Raw genomic sequence first — 6,851 nt, forward strand, 5'->3', positions numbered from 1 at the left:
TATTGCACAAAACCATGCATTATCTTTTGATTTTATAGCAATTAAAGAATGATAGGGAAAAGAAGCAAGACAAAGAGAAAATAGAAAAATAAATTTAACAGGCAAAAGTGACAATAAGAGAAAAAGCATAGAAAAGAGAGCATGAAAAGGAAAATGCTCCATTTACTAATAAAAAACTTTAGAAGAACCAAGGGTGGGGGAACAAAACAGAAACGTGTCTTTGCTCTCCCTATCTCTTAAGATCACACCCAAATCATGCACCTGAGACACTGTTTCTTCACAAGACACTCATGTGTCAGATTATGCAGCAACTTATGTTGTTCTTTTAAAGGGTGGTAATTGTGCTTTTTAAGGCAACAGACTATATATTCAGTCACATTCTAATCTAAAATGCAGTGTCCAAAACCACCTCACACCGCATACTTTTTGAAAATGGAAGCTTATTATACAGTGAGATCACAGTTCAATTAACAGTGACAAGTGATATCATTTTAGTCAACATTTTCCATCTATCTATCAAAAGGATATGGCTGTGTGTGTGTCTATATAAATACATATATATATGTTTGTATGGTTGGCATAATCTCATTGCATTACTTAAATGGCAAAAAAAAAAAAAGAAAAAGCGAAAATTGTACACATTTCAAAAGTATACTTAGCTCAAGAATAGACATTAATTAATTTAAATAATTCTTATGTCAGAATATTAGAATATCTCTGGAAATCGTAGCCATGTGACCATAACTCATAGCTGTTACTCTGGGTTAAAGGAGATAATCAGGTAAAAGCCAGTGCACCCTAATGCATAGAACATCATGTAATGCTATAATCTGAGTAAGAGGTGGGAAGAGGGGTCAGCAGGAAGAGTCATGGGGTAAAACAAATTCTAAATATATTTGTAGGCTAACCAAAATAAAATATTTTTTATTAAACTCTGTTTGACAATAAAGTATTTTATGGACATTTTACCACTACCAGGGTAAACTAAATAGGAGTACTTCAGCTGGTTAAACAAATAAAGTTATTTTGAATTCCTATTTCTGTGGATTTTGAAAGTTCAAAAAATCTACCCCCAAAATATGCAGAACAATAGAAAAGAATAAAGTATCCAAGTAAGATGCTATGCAAAAGATTAACAGAACGACTGAGAGATTCAAGTTTTTACACCATAAGATAGTTTGGAAAGCCAAACCTACGATGGGATTAGAGCACAAGGTCTAAATGTCAAAGTTAAATTAAAAGAAATAACTTTAGTAATGTAGTCCAGGTGAAGCAAATGGCTTGGCAGGCAGTAAGAGTGTTTAAAAAATGGGCTTTAAATATCCCAGTCCTTAAATTCCCTGAAATAAAAGAATATGGAAACAGTAAGAGCCTGGGTAAGACAGTTAAAATTCATTTCTGCACTTCACCTGGTGATGAGCTTGGGGGTGGGAGAGAATCTATGAACGTACATTGTTTAGTTGATCTACAATTTAATGTAACCTGTTCAGTAACTTTTAGGTTTCCGGCTTTCCAACCTTCAAACTTTTTTGACCAGAAAATACTATTTTTTTGCAGAATATAGTCCATGCATTATTGCACAACTAACACTGAAAAAAAGGTTTCATTAAGTACTGCTTAATGTACTTAATGTACATTAAGTACTGCTTACTGTAATAAGAGAGTGATTCTAGTTTTGATGCTTGACAGCTGGCAGCTTTCATATCTCATCATTCCCCCTTTATCTCTTACCTCAAACCTGGGCAAACAAGAAAGCTCCCTCCTTTAGAGCCAAGAGAGGTAGAGAGAGGTATGGAATTTCCAAACCACTCAAGGCTCTGGCTACTTGTGGGAATCTTTTCCACATCTCCACACCCTAACCACCATAAAACCTCAAACATGGGGCGAGAGCATGGGCAGCTCAGTTGGTTGAGCATCCAACTTTTGATTTTGGCTCAGGTCATCATCCCAGGGTAGTGGGATCAAGCCCCATATGGGGATCTGCACTGGGCATGGAGCCTGCTTGCGATTCTCCCTCTCTCTCTCTCTCTCCCCCCCACCTCCACCCCTCTCTCCTGCTCACATGCTCTCTCTAAAATAAAAAATTAAATAAAAAAATTTAAAAAATTCTCCTTTTGTGAGCTTCTCAAGTCATTTTTTACCTGCATGGGAGCTGCTCTGCTCTCCACAGAAAGCCTGTCACGTAGTAAGTTTTTCACTTTCTTGGTGCATGTGTGACATCATGTCTCCACATCTGAACCAAATTTGAGAGCCATTCTACCTCTTCAGCGTAACCACAACATTTATCTAACTTGTGTGATGAACTTTCCTATTTTCTATTCCATTTCATATTTCACTTAAAATAATACTGATCATAACTTTCTACACTGATTATACAACCGGCTTACAGATTTCAGTAGAGAATTCTAGTTTGAGATAAGGAAAGCATAAAAATACTGACTCTAAAGGGTTTTTTGGTCCTTCGATTTTTAACATACTGTATGAGTGGGTAATAATAATAGTAAGACCTCTCATTTAAACATATTCCAAGGATGGTATATCCAAGCATATTAAGACTCCTGTTCTACCTCACTTCTGTGACTTAAGCTTTATTATACACATAACGAAGATGATATAGAGTAGTGCTTCTCAAAAGTTCGTGATATACCAATCACCTGATTATCTTATTAAAATGCAGATTTTCAAACAGTAGGACTTGAGTAGGGGCAAAACTTCTGCATGTCTGACTACTGCCCAGGTAGTATCAATATTGCTGGTCCACGGTGCACACTTTGAGTTGCAAGGACAAAGATAACAGCTATGAAAATGTCGACATTTGCATCATCATGCCCCCTATTTCTTTGTGCATACATACACACATATCATCTGAATCACTGGATAAATAAGTTGTAGACATTATACTCTTTTACCCCTTAAATACTTCAGTGTATTCAGTATTCCTGGAAGTCACAAAATTCTCATACATAACCACAATACAATGATTCAATTCAGGAAACTGACATTAAAACAGCACTACTATCTAATTTACATTCCTTATTCAGATTTCAATGGTCCTACTAATGTTCCTTACAGCAAAAGAAACAAATTTCTGGTCCAGGATCCGAGACAGGGTCACATGTTGCATTTAGTTGTCACTCCTCATTGGTCTTTAAAACAGTTCATTGGTCTTCTTTTTTTTTTTTTTTTATCATGTCTTTTGACATTTTTGAAGAGTGCAGGTACTTTATTTACAGAATAAATTAAAGTTTCTCTGATGTCATCGCATAATTCAAGTTATATATTTTTGGCCAGGACACCAGAGTAGACGTGCTTTTGGTTCAGGAGGCACATGATACCTATTTATCCTATTATTGGTATAGGTAATTTTGATCACCTGGTTACACTGGTATCTGGTCGGTTTCCCCATGAGACAGTTTTTGTGTTTGCAATTAAGGTGTATCTTGTGGGAAAGTATTGAAGATACTCTGTTTCTTATATACCTTCCATCCTGTCAATTGAGTAGCTATTGATAACTCTTGTCTAAACAATTATTATTGTGGTGCCAAATGATAATTTTTTAATTTCATGTTTCCTCCTGCCTAAATTGATATTTTACCATATGCAGCATTTCAAGATGACAATGCAAGAAATTTGAAAATTGTCTTCAATTTCTCACTCTCTCATCAATTATCATACTATCTAGTCACACAGTAACTGCTTGAGAAATGTATAGCACATAAAGACAGCTAAGTCACTACCATTACTATGAAATCAATGTCACATGGAAAAATTTAAATGTCTTTTGTGAAATCACAGGGCAAATATATTTAAAAATAACTACAACAATAAGAAACAAACAAACCAAAAAAACCCATGAAATGTATGGAGTGATTTTACACTATCAGTCACCTAACTGAGAAAACCTGACACTTTGTTGAAGCAGCTAGAGTCTTAGAATCTATAAAACAAGGTTATAATGAGGGGGTTCAAGAGTCTGAATCCTTTTATCAAATTATATCCTGTGCACAGAGTAGCCAGCCTTGTCTACAGTGGGAAGGTCATTAGATGTGCCCAGAGCAAGACTTTCCTTCTTAACACTAAACTAAGCGAGAATTGGTTTTACCAAACGTGTGTAATAATTTGTGAAATGCTCAAACCTCCATATCAGTGCCCCTGGAGTTTTTCAAAGAATAAAATATCATACCCAGCTCCTTGTTGGATCAGAAAGTATCTTTGTTGGTTAACTTAAAAGTAAAAATACCTTCCTAACAGATACCCCCAGCCATTGCCAGTGGGAATATCATTTAAAAGTTACCAGAATGGAATGGATATTCTCTCCTCATCATTACTATCATATGCTTTATTGATTTAAAAACCATCCTCAGTGTTTCCTCCAGCAGCTCATATAAAACGGCCACAAAGCTGTAACATCTGCTTGGCAGTATTAGCATAATACATTCAAAAATTGAGTTATCAGAGGCATTCCAGTCTACAGCTGCATTGTTTTTCTTGTTAACGTCCTATAGCTAATGTAATATTTTATCTCTAAAAAACAAAGCTCAGGTTATCTGATTAAGTTTGGCACCAAGAAGAATAATGACGTGCATTATCTGAAGACATGAGTGATACATTTGTGCGCAGACAAAAAATACTACCAATTATGTACTTATTAGGCAAAACAGTTCTAGATAAAAAACTATTTTTTCATGTATAAAAAGATTTTAGAGATTGAAAATATCAATTTATGGATAATAACCCCATATCCCTACTAGCTGAAGGACCAGAAATTAATATTTTGATGTATGTTGGAGGGACCAAATGGTATATTTCAGGAGAAATCTATGGAATACACATACAATATTTCAACGTTAAAACTCAAACACATCCACGTAAACATACTTAGAAAAAGGACTGCCCCTTTGTGCAAAAGTTAAGTAAGTCTACATATCTCAATGACTACTGAGGGCATTGCTGCAGATAGTAATTCATTTTAGGTGATGATACAGACTTAGCAACAAAAGGTAAAACGGTGCTTTCTATTTTCTGTACAAGAGGGCAAAGGGGGTTATGATAGATTTAGAAGATATTCCTTCAAAATACTTTTAATTTTTAAATATTATACTCCAACATCTGAAAACTATAAACAACCATTTTGTCCAAAAAGAGAATGATTAGGTATACCATTTTTAAAAAAAGAATAAAAAGAATTAAAGTAAGATTATCAAAAGAGGTTGCTAATAGATCTTTCTTGCTGCTTTTATTCCTGACTTTCTTGTATTTTCTTAATTTCTGTAATCACCTGACTAAAAGTAGCATCCATAATTCTTACCTCTGATAATTTGGATATTTTATTAGCAATGGGATATAACACAGTAGACAAAACAAAGTCAGTCTACCTTAATTTCCAGAAAACCCCTTCAGTGAAGGAAACTGGCGTAGTGTTCTGTAGAATAGCAGCATATTGCTCTGCTGAAATGATAAAATATTATAAAATATCTATGAGTAGGTACATTTAAAACCCCACATAGCATTCATAAAAATATACCTGATCATATGCCATGAACTATGAAAACTATGTTTAAAATATACATGATTATATTCCCTTTACTATAAAAACTACATTAGGAATTGAGGTAAAACTGAGGCTTATGTAATTTTGATTTTTTACATTCTTTATTTCCAACAACATAAAAAATGAAATAAACTGTCCCAAAAGCCTTTATTATTTAATCATTAATAATAAATCAGAAAGAAACAAACAGATAATAAAAACAGAGACAGAAAAAGCTCTGGCCAACCAGAGTTCAGGAGGGAGAAAAAGATGGGTAACTACTTTGCTCTGCTTTCAAAATAGTTATTTTAAATTAATGATTCAGTGCCTGACACTTGTGAGACAGGGTAAGCCTCTGCTATAACTGGAAAAAAATTTTTTTTCAAATAAGCAATAGCCAAAGAGAAAATGTATAAACATTTTATTTGTAGTAAATATAAAGGACAAGATATGTGCAAATAATTCCTAAAATTTGGTAATAAAAAAGTAAGGTCTCTGAATGTTTGTCGACACCAAATGTCCTGTTTCTCAAGGCAAAGCAGAAACTCCATTTCAAAACGGAGGAGACTACAACTGATTTGTAACCTAACCAAAATTACATAGGAACTAGTTGCTTGTATGTATCTAAGAATTAGAGTCTTACAAACCTACAAAGCTTCTGCTCAGGTCCGAGCCAAAAGGCCTCCTCCAGCCCACGATCTTGGATAACTTTGCTCTAGAGTCTGTATTTCACGACATTCTCTACCACCCTGGCTCCCTCACCCTTCCTTCTGCATGGGAAGTGGGCGGACCCGCCGGAAGTGCGGCGCGCGCTGCAGGCAGGCGGGGCCCAGCGGCTCAGCACAGTCGCAGAAGGCGGTGGGCGGGGCTGTGGGAGGACCCAGGATGCCAGAACGTCCCAGCCATGTGGGGAGAGAAATGAGCCCCTACAGGGCAGATCCAGGTGGCACTGAACTGTTCGGAGCCACGGTAGCATAAAGACAGCGCCTCTGAGGGGCACCTGGGTGGCTCAGTCGGTTAAAGGACAGACTTCAGCTCAGGTCATGATCTCACAGTTCTTGAGTTTGAGCCCCACATTGGGCTCTGTGCTGACAGCTTAGAGCCTGGAGCCTGCTCCGGATTGTGTGTCTCCTTCTCTCTCTGTCCCTTCTCCACTCAGGCTTGGTCTCTCTCAAAAATAAATAAACATAAGAAAATATAAAAAAGACAGTGCCTCTGAGCTCAAGTACCAGCTGTCTTGGCTGAAGGGCAAAGATCCCGAGTTCTACAAGTTCCTGCAGGAGAACGACCACAGCCGGTTTCACCTCAGCCACCTGGGCAG

General features: G+C 36.4%; 1 long non-coding RNA gene across 1 annotated transcript in view; it reads right to left on the reverse strand.

Moving 5' to 3' along the window:
• The window catches only part of LOC128314743 (uncharacterized), a 135,253-nt gene extending 128,935 nt beyond the window's left edge, over positions 1-6,318 (reverse strand). Inside the window, exons 1-2 of the long non-coding RNA XR_008296720.1 lie at positions 6,178-6,318; positions 5,376-5,448 (exon numbers count right to left, since the gene is read on the reverse strand). This is a non-coding gene — a long non-coding RNA (uncharacterized LOC128314743). The remainder of the gene's footprint in view (positions 1-5,375; positions 5,449-6,177) is intronic.
• Between the last annotated feature and the right edge of the window lie 533 nt (positions 6,319-6,851).

The sequence above is a fragment of the Acinonyx jubatus genome, chromosome A2 (genome assembly GCF_027475565.1).
Source record: "Acinonyx jubatus isolate Ajub_Pintada_27869175 chromosome A2, VMU_Ajub_asm_v1.0, whole genome shotgun sequence".
NCBI classification, from domain to species: Eukaryota; Metazoa; Chordata; class Mammalia; order Carnivora; family Felidae; genus Acinonyx; species Acinonyx jubatus.